The 14,914-nt window shown below is 42.4% G+C and overlaps 1 protein-coding gene across 3 annotated transcripts in view; it reads right to left on the bottom strand.

Moving 5' to 3' along the window:
• The window catches only part of ITSN2 (intersectin 2), an 80,578-nt gene extending 74,683 nt beyond the window's left edge, over positions 1-5,895 (bottom strand). The window contains exon 1 of one of the 3 annotated variants that reach the window (XM_086745632.1): positions 5,770-5,895. The gene's annotated coding sequence lies outside the window, so the exon portion shown is untranslated. Of the gene's footprint in view, positions 1-5,511; positions 5,532-5,653; positions 5,741-5,769 lie in introns of those variants that run through there. The other 2 variants (XM_086745633.1, XM_086745634.1) reach the window with 2 other exon arrangements.
• Positions 5,896-14,914: the final 9,019 nt, after the last annotated feature.

Genomic DNA, 14,914 nt, shown 5'->3' with positions numbered 1-14,914 from the left:
TTAAAAATGCATTCCCCAAAGCAAGATAGAAGAGTGCACATGTAATGGACGTCCAAGAGATCCCACTCAGTATGGGAGCCTTGGGAGGCACGCTGGTCCTGAGCTGGACCCAGGTAGCGTGGCCACAGCACCTCTTACTTGCCCCAGCTGAAGCCTCCTGCCCCTGCCCCTGCTCCCAGCCACAAGTGCCATCCAAGCTATACTACCAAGAACTGTCATTCAGAACATCCAGTTGAAATTTGGTCTCTTTAACTCCAAGCTCTACGGCATGCACTAATAACATTTTGACCCCCACAAATTAATTGCATGAGCTTAGGGAATCAATTATCACCTGGGTTACGCACACATCTCAACGTCACATGAAGTCCCCATGAGCAAAAGAATACCTCAGTTAGAAAGATGTTTGTCCTACCTTGAGAAACTCATAATATTACAACTACACTAAGACTGTAGTGGAAAAAGCAAGAGAGTTTTTGATTTTGGCTAGTAAAATTATTGCACTTTGAAAGATAAGACTAAAAGTATTATTTAAACCATCCCTGATTTTTAATACATTTATTAGTATAGCCATAATAGGTCATTTTTTTTGCATTCCAATCGTAATATTTTTAGAAACAAAGAAGAGTAACTCCCATTTCCTGTTCTTCCCTTACTTCATGTGTATGTGAATTACTAACTGCAGATAGCACTCATGACTGATGCCACAGCATTTCACAAGCTCCACTTGCATCAGCCTTGAAAATTTTTCACTGAAGAGCCAGCTCAGAATTATTATCTGCTCCTTCTGAAGCAACAACATCCTGTATCAAAATGTGTCAGGTTAGACTGGCTGCTCTCAGAACTGCAGTTCCAAAGAAGCTGGATCAACCCTGTTTTTTCAACTATCTGTAACTGCAAAAATGTTTGAAAATAGTTCTCAGGTAATTGTCTTCTATTAGGTAATTCCAATGTGTTGTGCTGCTACTGTCATCATGTTACATCATTTAAATTTCATGTCGTGTCCTGAAAATAGGAGTTACACAACACTGTGCTCATTTATACATTAATGTTCAATCCATTACTTTAACTCTAGGATCCAAGCAACCAACCTGGCCAGGCTGCGTTTCTATACTTTAAAAGTCTTAAACATTCTGAACTTGAAGAAAAAATGAAATTCCATCAGCTCCACTTTTATTTTATTATTTTTACATAACCTAATCCTCACGTTTCAAGCATTTGGTGCTAATGGCACCACAGTACCAGGAAAAAAAAAAAGTTACTACAGTCTCTCTAGTCTTGCAATAGGCCATAAAGCAAAGTATGCGTGGATGTAAGAAGAATCAAAGATGTCTCATGAAATAAAATAACTTATCTTGTTTTCTAGAGGAAGATTTAACCTTAAATAAAAGGGAGAATTTAAAAAAAAACATCCTGATAAACAAGTTAATCAATGAAAGGAGTAACCAGGTAAACCAGCATGCTTAAATTCTTAGCTTGGCTTTAAAAGGGTATGAGAAATGAGTAGTTAATATGTACTTCAATGAATCCCAACATCCAACATGAATAAAACTTAACAGGTAAGGCGCCTTTGCAAAAAACTTAACTGCCTACAACATTGATGAAAACAAGCAATCAGACAGAGAAGACACTACCAAATTTAGTCCCTCCATTAATGGGAAACACTGCTGTACATTTGAGTACCAATACTAGACACCAGAGAATCCACACCGACCATGAGAAAAACTTCAACAACAGCTCAGATTTAATCAGATTCAGACAGCCAGCACCACAGAAAACAACGCTTTACCAGTGGCACTGCTCACAGTTGGCTTAAAGTTTCAGCTTACGTTGGTCCATCACTGGAAGGAACGTCAACTTCCACGATAAGCCTCCCAGTTCTATACTGACCAGGATTCAAAAACACATTTCCAGAGGTAATTCAGGCATCTGCAACTAAGCATTTGAAAACTTCAGGATGACTTAGAACAGCTGCTTAGCAGTTCCAAAAATCCAATCAAGCACTCTAAGAAGAGTACACTTTGTGTTAAGTGTTTTACTGACAAGGGACTGTGTTTGAAATAAGTCAGTCCATTATAAAAAAAGAGAATTCTCCAATTAGCTCTACATTATCTTTGTTATCTTTATAACCACCAATCATCACTTAAGACGGGAAAGGTAGAGCAAGGTCACTGACTTTCCCACATCATACAGCCACATGAAATGAGCCCTCCAATCTAAAAGCAATACCACAAATTCATAAAGTCAACAAGCTACTGCTCTCACAATTTTCACAAAAGGAAAGCAAGGAAGCAAGGAAGGCAAGCTCCCCCCCAAAACTTAAAAACATAGCAGGATCCACCATCTAATACCTTGCCAAGAGATGTGGCATTACAGTGAACTGAAAGCAGCTTTCAGAAGTCAAAGTAACTTGAAAACAAGGAGGTATAGCAGTTGCATACATAAGTAGAACAGATTACAGCACCATCTCTGCCAGGAACCGAGGTCTCGGTGACTGGTCAAGGATCTTGATGACTGGAAAAAGGGAAACATCACAACCATCTTCTGGAAGGGCAAGAGGGACAATTCAACAATACAAAAGGCTGCTAAGTTTGACTTCAGCCCCTGGAAAGGTTATGGAGTAAATCCTGCTGGGAGCCACCTACAGATGCTAGAATAACAAGAAGGTGATGGAAAACTGCCAGCGTGCATCTACCCAGGATGAACCACGTCGGACAAATCTCATAGCTTTCTGTATTGAGATGACCAGCTCTGAAGATGAGGGCAGAGCAGCTTGTTTTGGCTTTATGAATGCTTTCAACAAGGTCTCCCACAGTATCCTTAGAGTAGAGCCAAACTGGTGAAATACAGTTTGAATGGGCTGACTGTAAACTGGGTGGGAAATTAGCTTTACCACTGGACTCGAAGGGCTGTGATCAGTAGTCCAAAATCCATTTGGTTGGAACTAATGATGTTCCCCTGGCGTTGATACCATGGCCAATACTGTTCAATGTCTTCACTGACAATCCAAGCAATGGGACGGGATGCACTCTGAGCAAGTGTGGATATCGAACTGGTGAGGGCTGCCCAAAATCTTTTGAGGTAAGCGCAGAAATTTCACTTGTAAACTGTTAATTGACAGGTTATGTCTCAGACCAGAGACCTCTGTCTCAATTTGCAACAGGAACTAGTTATCTGGATTACGCTGCTCTTCAGGAACTAATCACGAAGTCTTTTCCTGACAGTCACCTGTCTTCAAGGTGTGTGAAGTGTTGTGCTAATCATAGAATAGTTTGACTCAAGCAAAGCACATACATCACCTTTCACTTTCCAAATGCTGCCCCATTTTCCCCACCAGCTCCAGATGAGCAGATGAATTAAAAAAAAAAAAAAAAAACCAAACCATAACCTAAAGAACTTAACTTCAATTTTGATAGCTGCTATTTTGCTATGCCATGTAATTAATTAACTTTTCAATACTAAAGATGACAACAGATGCATTTGTAAATAAATCTACTGTAAGAACTATCGTGGTCCCCACCACTGTAATACCTGAATCTCAATAAATAAAATCTTCTCAATAACACACTGCAAAATCATCCATGGGTTACTTCCGCCTTGATCTATCTTGCCCACTTGCCCACAACAAGAACGGTGGGGAAAAAAAAAACGACAAAACAACAAAACAAAACAAACAAAACCAGCACATAAAGCTCTGACAGCAGAACACCACCTACTGTAGATAATTCCATACGGCGATGAGCACAAGTGAGCCATAGGTACAGCATTTTTGTTATTGTTACTGCTACAGGAACATACTCTTTGTTTATGTTACAGTAGCAGCTAACTACTCAGTCAGAGACACATCCCATACCCTACACCTTGTATAGACGGGGGCGGGGGAAGTAAATGCAATTCCCTCAGGACAGTAATTAAAATGAGAAGCATATTGACTTGATCTAAATAATTCTTATGTTTAAGGCAATATTTTAGATTTAATGAGAAGCCTGTGCGGTATGCTTATGATTTGACTAAAATTTCTGTATAAAAGAGAGGGGGAGCTGCCTAAATCCACGTTGGTGGGATGCATGCAATTTTCTTAACATCATATAAAGCCTAGAGTCTGAACTAAGATTTCTCTAAATATCTGGGGGTACAGTGGTGTGAATCCCCCTCCCAGCTTAGTCAGAATAAAAAAAAATACAGACAAACGAAACAGGGAAGGTAGAGCAGAAACATGAGAACAAAAATGAACAAAGTTTAGTAAAAGAATGAAGCCTACCTAGGTATTTATCCAATTAGTTCCTAATACTCATTATTTCTAAGCATTACTGTTGCCAACAGTGGCCATAGATGTTTATTACAGCTACAGTCTTGGAACAGCAATCGATTTTCAGATAACAATTTAAAATTCTTGAAAGCAAACTGCATTTTATGTATCACTGATGTTATCCACACCGCGGCAAAGCCACACTTACTGCTTCATACGCTTTGTATGTTCTCTTGTGTACATACAAGCATGGGAGCTGCTGCCACCACAGGCAAGCATGAACAAAAACAAGTTTAAAAAAATACCATGTCCCCAAAAGAGAGATGCATACGATGGGGCAGCCTGAATGCAAGGACAAGCAGCTTGTAACTTCTCATTCCAGCATTTTAGACGGGGAATTTCCAACTGATGTTCAAGAGAACAGCTATAAGCATAACTTAAAGATCACAGGTACTATTTAAAGCACAATCTACTTTCAAGTTCTGCTAAGTGACAGATATCAAAGCATCAACTGCTATGAAAATAATTTTAGTGTATTCAAAATAGTATCTTTGTGTTTAAGGAACTGAATCAAGTATCTCAGTCTCGTTTTATTTTCTGAATTACTCCATGCTGCGGTGCGAAGTCAAGACCAAGGAAAGCCAGCCAATTCACAGACAACACAGTTTACAAACTAACTGCAGAAACCAGTCCAATTTCTCCAAACTCTAGGTTTACGCAGTAACTACAGGAAACAAAATCACCATCATCATAATGAACATGGGTCTCAGCACATCCGAGTGACCTCACCTCGCCAGAGTAGAGAGCGAGCTGTCTGGGTACCGAAACCGGTAGGTGTTCCCCTGGGAGAGCGGTAACAGAGTAAAGGCGAACAGCAGCAGCAGCAGCAGCGCAGGCAGCAGGAGCCACCGCCGCTACCGGCAGCTCTGCCCGGGCTGCCGCCTCCCCCACGCCGCGGACAGGCAGGAGCTCACCGGGCAAACTTCACGGCCCGGCGATGGAGCCGGCTCCCGGGAAGAGCAGCTCCCGCAGAAAGGCTGAGGCGGGGGAGCCCAGCCCGGCTCCTTGACCCGCCCGGGGAGGGGACTCTCTCGGCCTCCCTGGGGAACGGGGCAAATCAGCCGCTCTCCGGCTAGCCGAAACGCACGCAAAACACCATTTTAAAGAGAAAACCCCCGTCAAAGCCAGAAACAAAATATAAATAAACCTGCCTGGCGCAACAGAAACCTCGACGGTTCCTCCCCACGCCTGCCCCCCGTGCTTACAGGACGGCAAGAATCGCCGCTTCCCCGCACGGCAGCGCCGAGGCCGGCCGTCCCCCGCCGCCCCGGGCCCGCAGCGAGGCCCCGCGGGGCGGCCGGGCTGACAGCTCCGCGCCGCCGGAGCTCGCCCCCCAACTCCCCTCACCTCCCTTCCCTCGGCGGAGCCCAAGCCCTGGGGACGAGACCTTCCCGCAGATCGGGTCGAGACGTGACCCCACTGCTTCGGCCGCGGAGGAGCCGCAGGCCGCCCGGCGCTTGTACCTGTTGCGCGACCCGTGCGCGCCTGCTCCGCACGGACCGCGGCCGCCTCCGCCCCCTCTGCCTCCCGCGACGGCGGCGTCAGCGCCACAACATGGCGGCAGAAGGCGGGGGCCGCCCGGGAAGGAAGAGGGGGAGGGAGCTGGGGCCGGCGGTCGCGGGCCGAGAATGCTAGCTCGGCGCCCTGCAGCTGTGGGTGAGGGTGTGGGGTGGGCAGCGGAGCTCGACCGCACCCCGAGGGGCGGGCGGGCAGGCAGCCCCGAGCGAGGTGGGTCTCAGTACTAAGGATGCAAGGCTGGAGCCTAAATGAGGGGCTGGGGTGCTGCCTGCTTACTCCTGGCCCGAAAGCATGCTTTCTATTTTTGTTCCTATGTGCAGCCAGCAGCCTCCCCTTTGATGCATAGATATTGCTATGTAGGTGGATTAAAACACACGTTGTTCAAGGGGCACTCGCTGATTTTGTGGTGTAAATCACTCGGTGGCCACCCGCCCCAGGTGGCCTTCGACCTTGGACTGTTTTGAAGTCATCTGCAGATTTCATGAGCAGTGCTTCATTTAATTCTAAATAATTGACTGAGATAACAGAGCAGCCGTGGGACAAGAACAGGCTATTTGGAACTCATTTGACGTTTTTCATTTGAATTACTTATTAATGTCTCTTAAAACGTAGCCTTTAATCTGTTTAGTATGTTTTCCTGGTTTCAGCTGGGATGGAGTTAATTTTCCTCTCCGTAGTAGTATGTGAAGAATGTTGATAAACACACTGGTGTTATGAGTTGTTGCTAATGAAACCAAGGACATTGTCCGGCTTTCCAGGTCTCGCTAATGTGCAGGTGCAGGAAGCTGGGAGGGATGCAGCCAGAATAATTGTCCCAGAGTGGCCAAAGAGAGTATTCCATGCCATAAACGTCATGCTCAGTATGTAAGTGGGGTTTGCCCAGGGGGCATCTCTCCCCCTCTTGCTCCTTTGCTTGCTGCTTGGTTTCATTTCCATGGTCACTGCCTGGGATGGGCTGTATCGGTCATTGGGACATTGGGTGGTGAGAAAACTTACATTGTTCATTTTGTATATTTTAGTATCCTTATATTCTGTTGTTATTGTAATTTTCCTTTACTATTCCAGTAAACTGTCTTCATCTCAACCCACGGGTTTTCATTTCTTCCGAATTCTCTCCCCCATCCCACTTGGGAGGGGGAGGGAGAGTGAGAAACTGTGTGGTGACCAGGGCTAAACCACAACATATGTATTACAGTGGAGCAGCGTAGTTCTAAACGTGACTTTGTTGTGTAGGCAATACCTACAGCCTGCTTTGGAGGGAAGGTAAGTTCTTGTGCTGGACATAACAGTCTACAGGTTCATAAAGGCTAGAGAGGATTAAGATAACAATAAACCAGATAAACATGTTTCTTCTCACAGGAAGAAAAATATCAAGTTACTGATTACAGTAGTTAAGCATTGGGAAGGGCAGTGGAAAAATCTATCAATAACAATCTCTAAGAACAGGTTAGGTATCTGTGAGGAGTTAGGTAAATACAGTTCATCCTGCCTTGAACATTGAACTAGGTGTCTTCTCGAGGAACCTCATGGCTCTTTTATTTTTCCTGTAATTAATGTGTTACCGCCAGGTCCTGCCAAGCCAATGGACTTGGGCCGTGCACTGTGTGCCTTTTGTCCAGTGGGACAAATGTCCATGCAGAAAACCATGGAGGAGAGTTGGGAAGTGGTGCTGGGGACTGGATATGTGGTAAGGCATGCATTTTGAGCACATGATCCAAGGGAAGAGTAATCATATGAAAGCTGAGTTTTAATGTATATTTAGTTGATTTAAATTTTATATACAGTTCTGCAACTACTTTAGCTTATGGCTAGGCTAGAATATGATCTTTAGTGACTGTCATTACCTGCTTTGTTCCCTCTGTTGCAAACTCCAGCAGAAAGAAGGGAGACACCTGGAAGCTGTAACATCTTGGCTTTGAATACCACCTTAGAAGACTACGTGCAATTTTGTACCCTAACAATGTTTACAACCACTGATTATATATTTTGATATTTTGTGTTCTTACTGTTAAACATTCCTCTCTCCCCACACTAGATAATTCATATGCTAAATAAAGCAAATAGTGGCTTTTTGGGTTTTTTAATAAGCAGATTTGCCAAATCCGTGCATATGAAAGAAGATAGATGTGTTTTCTTCACTACTGCGAATGAGACTCCTTATGTGATATCGAAAAAAAACCCCAAATTGCTCCTCTACTCGTGTCTGAAAATATACTGCCATCTGAAGATAATTAAAAAATTGTAATTGTAATTAAAAAATTACAAGCAAACAGAGTGCTTAACCATTGCCTTTGAGGTGACAAAGTGCACAAAGCAGGAACTGTGTACAGGACATTGAGATACTTGATTCTGTGAATATGACAGATGGGGCAAGGACGCACCCATTGTTAATGTTCTGTGAGATTCCTATAGAAAAGCAGCAGTGTAGCTAATTTTGAGATAACTACAGGTGTTGCCTCCTCTGATACGAAACTGAAGCCAAGAAAACCTGCAGTACTGTGAGCTTTGTTGCCTGGGAAGAAAGAAGTCAGAGAGAATGCAAAATTCAACTGACTCCCTAGAGAGAAAACCTTGTGTAAGCAATTAGCATATCAAAGCTTTATGTATTTATATTCTAGCCAAGCTGAATGCTGTTTTCATCTGCATTACCACAAACAACCGGACCTAATCAGAGGTATTAGAACAATCAATACCTGTAAGATTCATTAATTATCAGGAGGAGGAGCAGGACTCAGAGGCTGCTGTGAAGACACATTTGAATGTAGCAGCCCCTCTGTTTGCTCTTCCTTGTAGCTGGAGCATGGAGACTGTACAGAGTTTAGTGTGAGCTATAAAAAAAATGCATCCTTAAAGTAAGGCAGAACTAACTCATGCCCAACCCGAGAAGAGTCTTACAGAGATGTTTTTTAGTGGTATCTGAGGCATAAGCTAGTATTACTTCTACTTTGACTATTTTTTAAATTTTGTTTTAATTAGTAACTGCATTATCATGCATTTAAAATGAAAAATACTGTCCTGATTTGCTAGAATGAAATTTGTTTCCATTCAGAGTTTGACTGCTGCTTAAAGTAGGTTCAAAAGAAAAACTGTCTACTTTTATGAAGGTCGAGTTTCTAAAGGTACCGTTGCAGATGCTGCCTTTGAGCATCTCAGGGTTTGGGGAGAATGTATTTTGCAAGCTTCAATATGCAGTTTTGGGGGCCGATGTCAAGCACTAGGTGACATAAAAGTCCCTTCTGGTGTACCCTTCTAGCAAGGAGTAAACAATGGCAAAGCAAAACTACAGGAATGAATTTGTTTGTCTCAGTAAGCCATTAAGGTAAGGGAAATTACTTAATAATAACTGATGAGTAATAGAAAAGACAGCTGAAAGGAGAAGAAACTGATAGTATGATAGCAGAGGCTTGTTCCAGACTTTGGGGCAGGGTTGTGGTACAGCAGCTACCCAGAAGAGACCAATTAAGATGAAATGTGTGGGAGAAGCAGAAAAAAATAGGATTTACTATAAGCAATGTCTCATCCTCTAGTATTACTATGTTATATTTACTATCCTGCAAGTCCTTGTCATATCTGAGCCAAAAGCAACCTACAACAGCAAAAGCTACCAAGTTACAGTGAAGGTGGAAAAACTAGAAATTTTAAAAGCAACTCAGTTTTCACATTGAAGCTTTACTTTTTAAGCATTATCTGTACTCTATCCTCAATTTGCTGTGACAGGCAATTTTGCTATCTTTAGAGTACTAAGGTGTTTGATAGCAAAAGAGATCATGAATAAAGTTGCTTAGCCTGAACTGAGTGGCCGTAGGTAATATGCCTTCTTCCCTGCTCTCAGTTTACTCCATAATATTGCTTATTTTCTCTGCTATTCACCAGCAGTGAATGCTTTATTCTCTTTGTCCAAGCCCTCTGACCAGGCAGTGTCTATGCTTGCTGACTTACATATTTCTGCAAGCATATTTAAAACATTTAAAGTTAAGCAAAGAACATAAATGAACACCAGGAATCAGTTACTGCCAAGAATAAGCCGTGTTTTGTGGACATTTACTAATCAGAGATCGAGGAATGCAAAGCAACAACTATTTCTGAATGGTCAAAAAGCAGTAATCGTAGCATAGTGATCTGCACGGGTTCCTCGTGTGGTATTCTGTTTAATTTTGCTTGCTAATGAGAGGCATTTCCTCATCTGGAGAGTCCAGCTTGTCCCAGCTATAAAGAACTACTCAGAAACTGCCACACCTGCCTGATGAGTGACAGTTCTGGCCCTTTTATTAGATTCAACTCTATTATTCATTCTAAATTTCCTTTTGTGCTTCCTATTTTTCCCCTCAGCTAATACAGAAGCAATAAGGCCTTGCTTAACGCTGCTGCTAGGTTTCATTTTTACATCAGGATTAGACTATTTTCTTCCTTTCGAGCAAATGCTAGATATTGTCTTCAGCGTAGGTCTTTTTTTAAACCTGGAGGTGCAAAACACAATGGAATAAACAAAAAGACAAGTTAATATTTACTTTCCACACCTAATACAACAGGGGATGCATTTCTGATGTTGATTCTGAGTAATGATCTATCAAAAAGGTATAGAAGGCACAAAGCATGCGCTGCGTTAAAAATAGTACTTCTAGAGACGCTGGTTTGGTTTCTGAACCAGAAACCCACACAGTTTTTAAACCAACAAATGGTACACGCTGCCTATTCATCTGCGGGATTTTCTGCTACCTAATAGCTGTGTGAAATAAAATATTAATGTCTCAGCTTTGCTCCCTGCCAAGCACAGATATTATTTTGTAGGGGATGGAGAGCTGGACTGTATTTGTTTAAAGAGTGCAAAGGCTCCTTTGGCCAACCACACTGAAATTATTCTGAGATTTTAGAACATCTATGTAACATAGAGAAAGTAGATTTCCAGACAGGCCAGAATGTGTTGTGAAGGAAGACAGCGCTGACTCATGCAGACTGAATTACAGCAAATAAAATTTTGCCGACTGCTGAGTAGACACAGAAGTTCTACTTGCAAAACCTAGCTGCAGCACAGGGAGTCAGAAACATTCCAGTACAAATTAATTTCCTAAGTTTCAAGTGCTGGCAATAACCCATTAGTGGTGTTCAGCAAGGTTATTTGTGGCAATTTGCAATCCTTATGCTATAATTAGTAAATAATACCTTAGTAAGCCAGAGCTGCAAGTTCATTTCAGATGCATTTGTTTCTCCACACTCATGCTTTAACGCAAACCAAGAAGCCCATCTAATCCCAACAGGCTGGTATCCCTACCGCATTTGCTATGATTGGATTTTTTCCCAAAGTTTTAAGTTTTAGATGCTAGAAACATGTAATTGGGTACATATTGTTAGGTTACGTGACAAAAGCTCATCATCCACAGGGAGACAATGGTGAGGAAGATCAAATAATACCCAGCCTAGCTACTCAGCACAGGGACCATCAGCCCATCCAAGATCCATCTCCACAAGCCCAGAGGAGCACGGGGCAGGCGACAACTCTGGAGGAGTGAACACCTTGTCTGCTTTTCCCAGGACTGTCCCAGCAGAGCCATCGGCCCCAGGGTCCAGGTGCAAAACTCATCAAGGTGAGGCTTGGGAGCAGTTCTTTAGGGCTGTGGGGGTTACTGCCTTGGGTGTGTGCTGCATATTATGGGATGCAGGGGAAGAGCATTTTAGGATTGCACAGGACTTACTATGGAGTGTTTAGGTGAGGAACCAAAGGTGGGGAAAGGTAGGGATTTAGGCAATTTAGAGAGGAACAAGTGTGGGAAATAGAGGGGCCTTGGTATGTCCAGGAACCAGTACTACTCTGAAGTAGCATACCTCATGGTGCACCTCTTACATGAACTTTGTGAGGTTCTCTGGAATTACATGTTGCTTTTAAAGGTTGAATGATATAAGAATAAACTTTGAAATAAATCTCAGATCTTTGAGAATGTTTTGTGAGTTGCTGTGAAAAGGAAAGTTTTCACCTATTTCTGGAAAGATTCAGGTGTGCTACAGAGGAAATAAGTACTATGATAAAGACAGGCCAAACAGTGTAAGACTGTAAAGTAAATTTATGATTAATACCATAATTAACAGAGTCAGGGATTCATTGACAGGGCAAACAGATCACTCTGCTTTTAAGCCAGCTTATGGAAGTCTACACAAAAGGTCTGTGTTGATGAAACACAGACGTTTTCCCTGGCTATGACTCCTGTTTGCCAGATGCAATGCTGACAGTTTGAGGTGCTACTGCCCTCCTCTGCCTGACATTCTGCTGGACTTTTCTGTGACACGCAACAGAAGCAAAGACAAACAGCTGCTGCAGAGAACAGCATCGTGCAGTACCTCCAATCAGTGGCTTAAAGTTGTTGCATTCAGAGGGTTGGATCTAGTTTTGCAATCTTTTGCCAAAATTGGGCTGATCTTTTAGATTTAGGGTTTTTCTGCACTTGACAGTTGTTTTTGAAGAGCACTAAGTCCTTCAGAGCAAGTAACTTTGTAACTTACATTGACATTAAAGTTTAACAGAGTTCAAGTCGGAGCTGAAATCAATGGAGTGTGAAAAGAGCCAGTACTATCAGCCTTTCATACTTCACTTGAATTTTCATGTAAAGTTTGTCTTGCTTCCATGCTGCTTCTTGCTTTGGTAAGGGAAATCTATAACAATTTGCTGATCTATTTCACTGATCTTCTTTCTTAAAGGAAGCCTTTAAGAAAGAGCTTTTCTTAAAATTAATTTGCCTGAAGAATGTTATAATGGTTAGACTGCAGAGTCACTAAAACAGCATCAGTTGTCTAACAACTAATGATTCTAATATTTCTGCTCTCACCTGTCTATCTGCTACCTTTAACCTTCAACTCTAAATAGTTTAAGGCAAAATTACCTTTTTGTCATATCTCAGCAGTGTCAAGAAAAGGGCTTTTACTGCCTAATAAAATAAATCCGTTGGCACATGCCCCTGGCAGTCCTTCCAAAGAGATACTGTGCTGCGTTGCTGCAGTTTAATTTGCTTTTCCTCTTCTCCCCTGGGATCATCTTGATTGATACCACTGCCTAGATTACTGTCTTGGCACTTAGTGTGCACATTAACTGGAGTGACAACTGCAAACATGGCAGTTGCAACCCGCTAGAAATACCAAGTGTACAATAGTTGTGTCCCACGTTTCTGCCACGCTGAAGTCCTGGACCGTTTTGTCTTACAAGGAGACAGCTCAGTCCCGCGTAAGTAGCACTCACTACATTGAGAGGATTTTAAATCAGATGAAAGAGAAGAAACTCTCAAGAGTTAATACAGAATCACAGCAAAGAAAAGGAGCTTTGTCACTGTTACAAGGATGTCAGAATAACAATAGGTCCCTGGGAAAAATTGCAAGATCTACATTTAGCCTTCATCAGTGCTGGAGTGGTAAACAAGAAACACATTAACTTCATCAGCATGATTCCAGATCAGTCTACATCAGCAAACTCCAGCATTGTCCAGGTTACAATGGATAAATTCAACATACCTGTGCATCCCCAGACTATCCTTGACTTCATCCCTCAGTCACAGAAACCACCCAGCCCAGTAATTCCACAGCTATAAGGCAGCTTTGAGTCAGAGCTTAGTGAAGTCAATTTTAGGCACAAATCTATAGAAAAGTTTAGTTCCAGTGCTTGCAGAACTACTTTGTTCACAAGACTCCCGACATGTTTCAGTATAGAAGATGAACAACGCTTGCAAGATGAATGGTGCTTATTGAATTGTTACTTTAAAGTTTTCATAACCCTCATTATTCATTCTGTAGCCTTGGGCTTTATGTAATATATTCCATTCAGAACCAGTGTTGAATAAAAATATGTTTTAGTTGCTTTTCTCTTGGGTTTTTATGTTGTTCTTGCTGTAATGGGTGCTACTTCTTCACAAGATTCCTGAGGCAAGTTAATATTAGCATCTTCAACTTACAGATGAAGGACAGAAAGGTGGAGCAATTTAAGCAAGAACATTTCAAACATCCGCTATTTTGGGATATTTCTCTTGAGACACAAAGGCCTTACTTGGGGGACGTGCTCTGTGTAGCTGTCATGGTTTCATTTGAAGCTGGATGTGTTTTCTTTCCACATAGCCCATCACGCATAGCTCAAGTCAGCACCGCAGAAATGAAAGGCTGGTACAAGCTGCAGCACAGCACTTCACCATGCAAAGCATTTTAAACCATCACTTGCCACAGTCCCACCTTCCTTCTGTTCCCAGCCATATGTTCCCCTCCCCTCGCACCAGCGCTGGCACCTGCCTGACTCCTTCAGTGAGCTAAACCTAGAGAAAGGGACAAAAATGTGCAATTAGTTTTTGACAACAAGTTATGGAATAAGCTTTGTATTTATAATAATGTATTATTATCATAGAATTATAGGATGGTTTGGGTTGAAAGGGACCTTCAAAGGTCATCCAGTTCCAACCCCCCTGCAAGGAGCGGGGACACCTTCCACCAGACCAGGTGGCTCAAAGCCCTGTCCAACCTGGCCTTGAACACTTCCAGGGATCCACAACTTATCTGGGCAACCTGTTCCAGTGTTCTACCACCTTCATTGTAAAAAATTCTTTCCTTATGTCCAGTCTGAATCTGCTTCCTTCTATTTTAAAACCATTACCCCCTGGCCTGTCGCAACAGGCCCTGCTGAAGGGTTTCTCCCCGTCTTTCCTGTAGGCCTCTTTAGGCACCCCTCTTCTCTTCTCCAGGCTGAACAGCCCCAACTCCTCAGCCTGTCTTCATGGCAGAGGTGCTCCAGCCCTCTGATCAACATTAGAAAGTGTATTTATTTACTATTAGTTTATATTATTAATAAGTCTGAAATAGATATTTTACTTATGAATAGTCATTTTCATTATATAGCTATTATTGACATTATTTAGAATGTATTTGAAATTATCTATAATTTTGAAAGTTATTTATAGGTTTTATAAACCAGATATATAATAACCAAACTGGGTAAGTTTTTGATGACCTAGGAACAGGCAGGGAAGCACCCACCGTGGCAGCCCCTGCCACAGACATGCCCACGGCCCTTCAAACAAATTTCATTTTTACGCATCAGTGATCAATTAATTACCAGCAAAATGCCTTCCA

The sequence above is a fragment of the Chlamydotis macqueenii genome, chromosome 3, assembly GCF_036417535.1.
Source record: "Chlamydotis macqueenii isolate bChlMac1 chromosome 3, bChlMac1.mat, whole genome shotgun sequence".
Classification (NCBI taxonomy): Eukaryota; Metazoa; Chordata; class Aves; order Otidiformes; family Otididae; genus Chlamydotis; species Chlamydotis macqueenii.
Note: the sequence above shows the minus strand (reverse complement) of the source record. Positions and strands in the feature narration are given on the sequence as shown.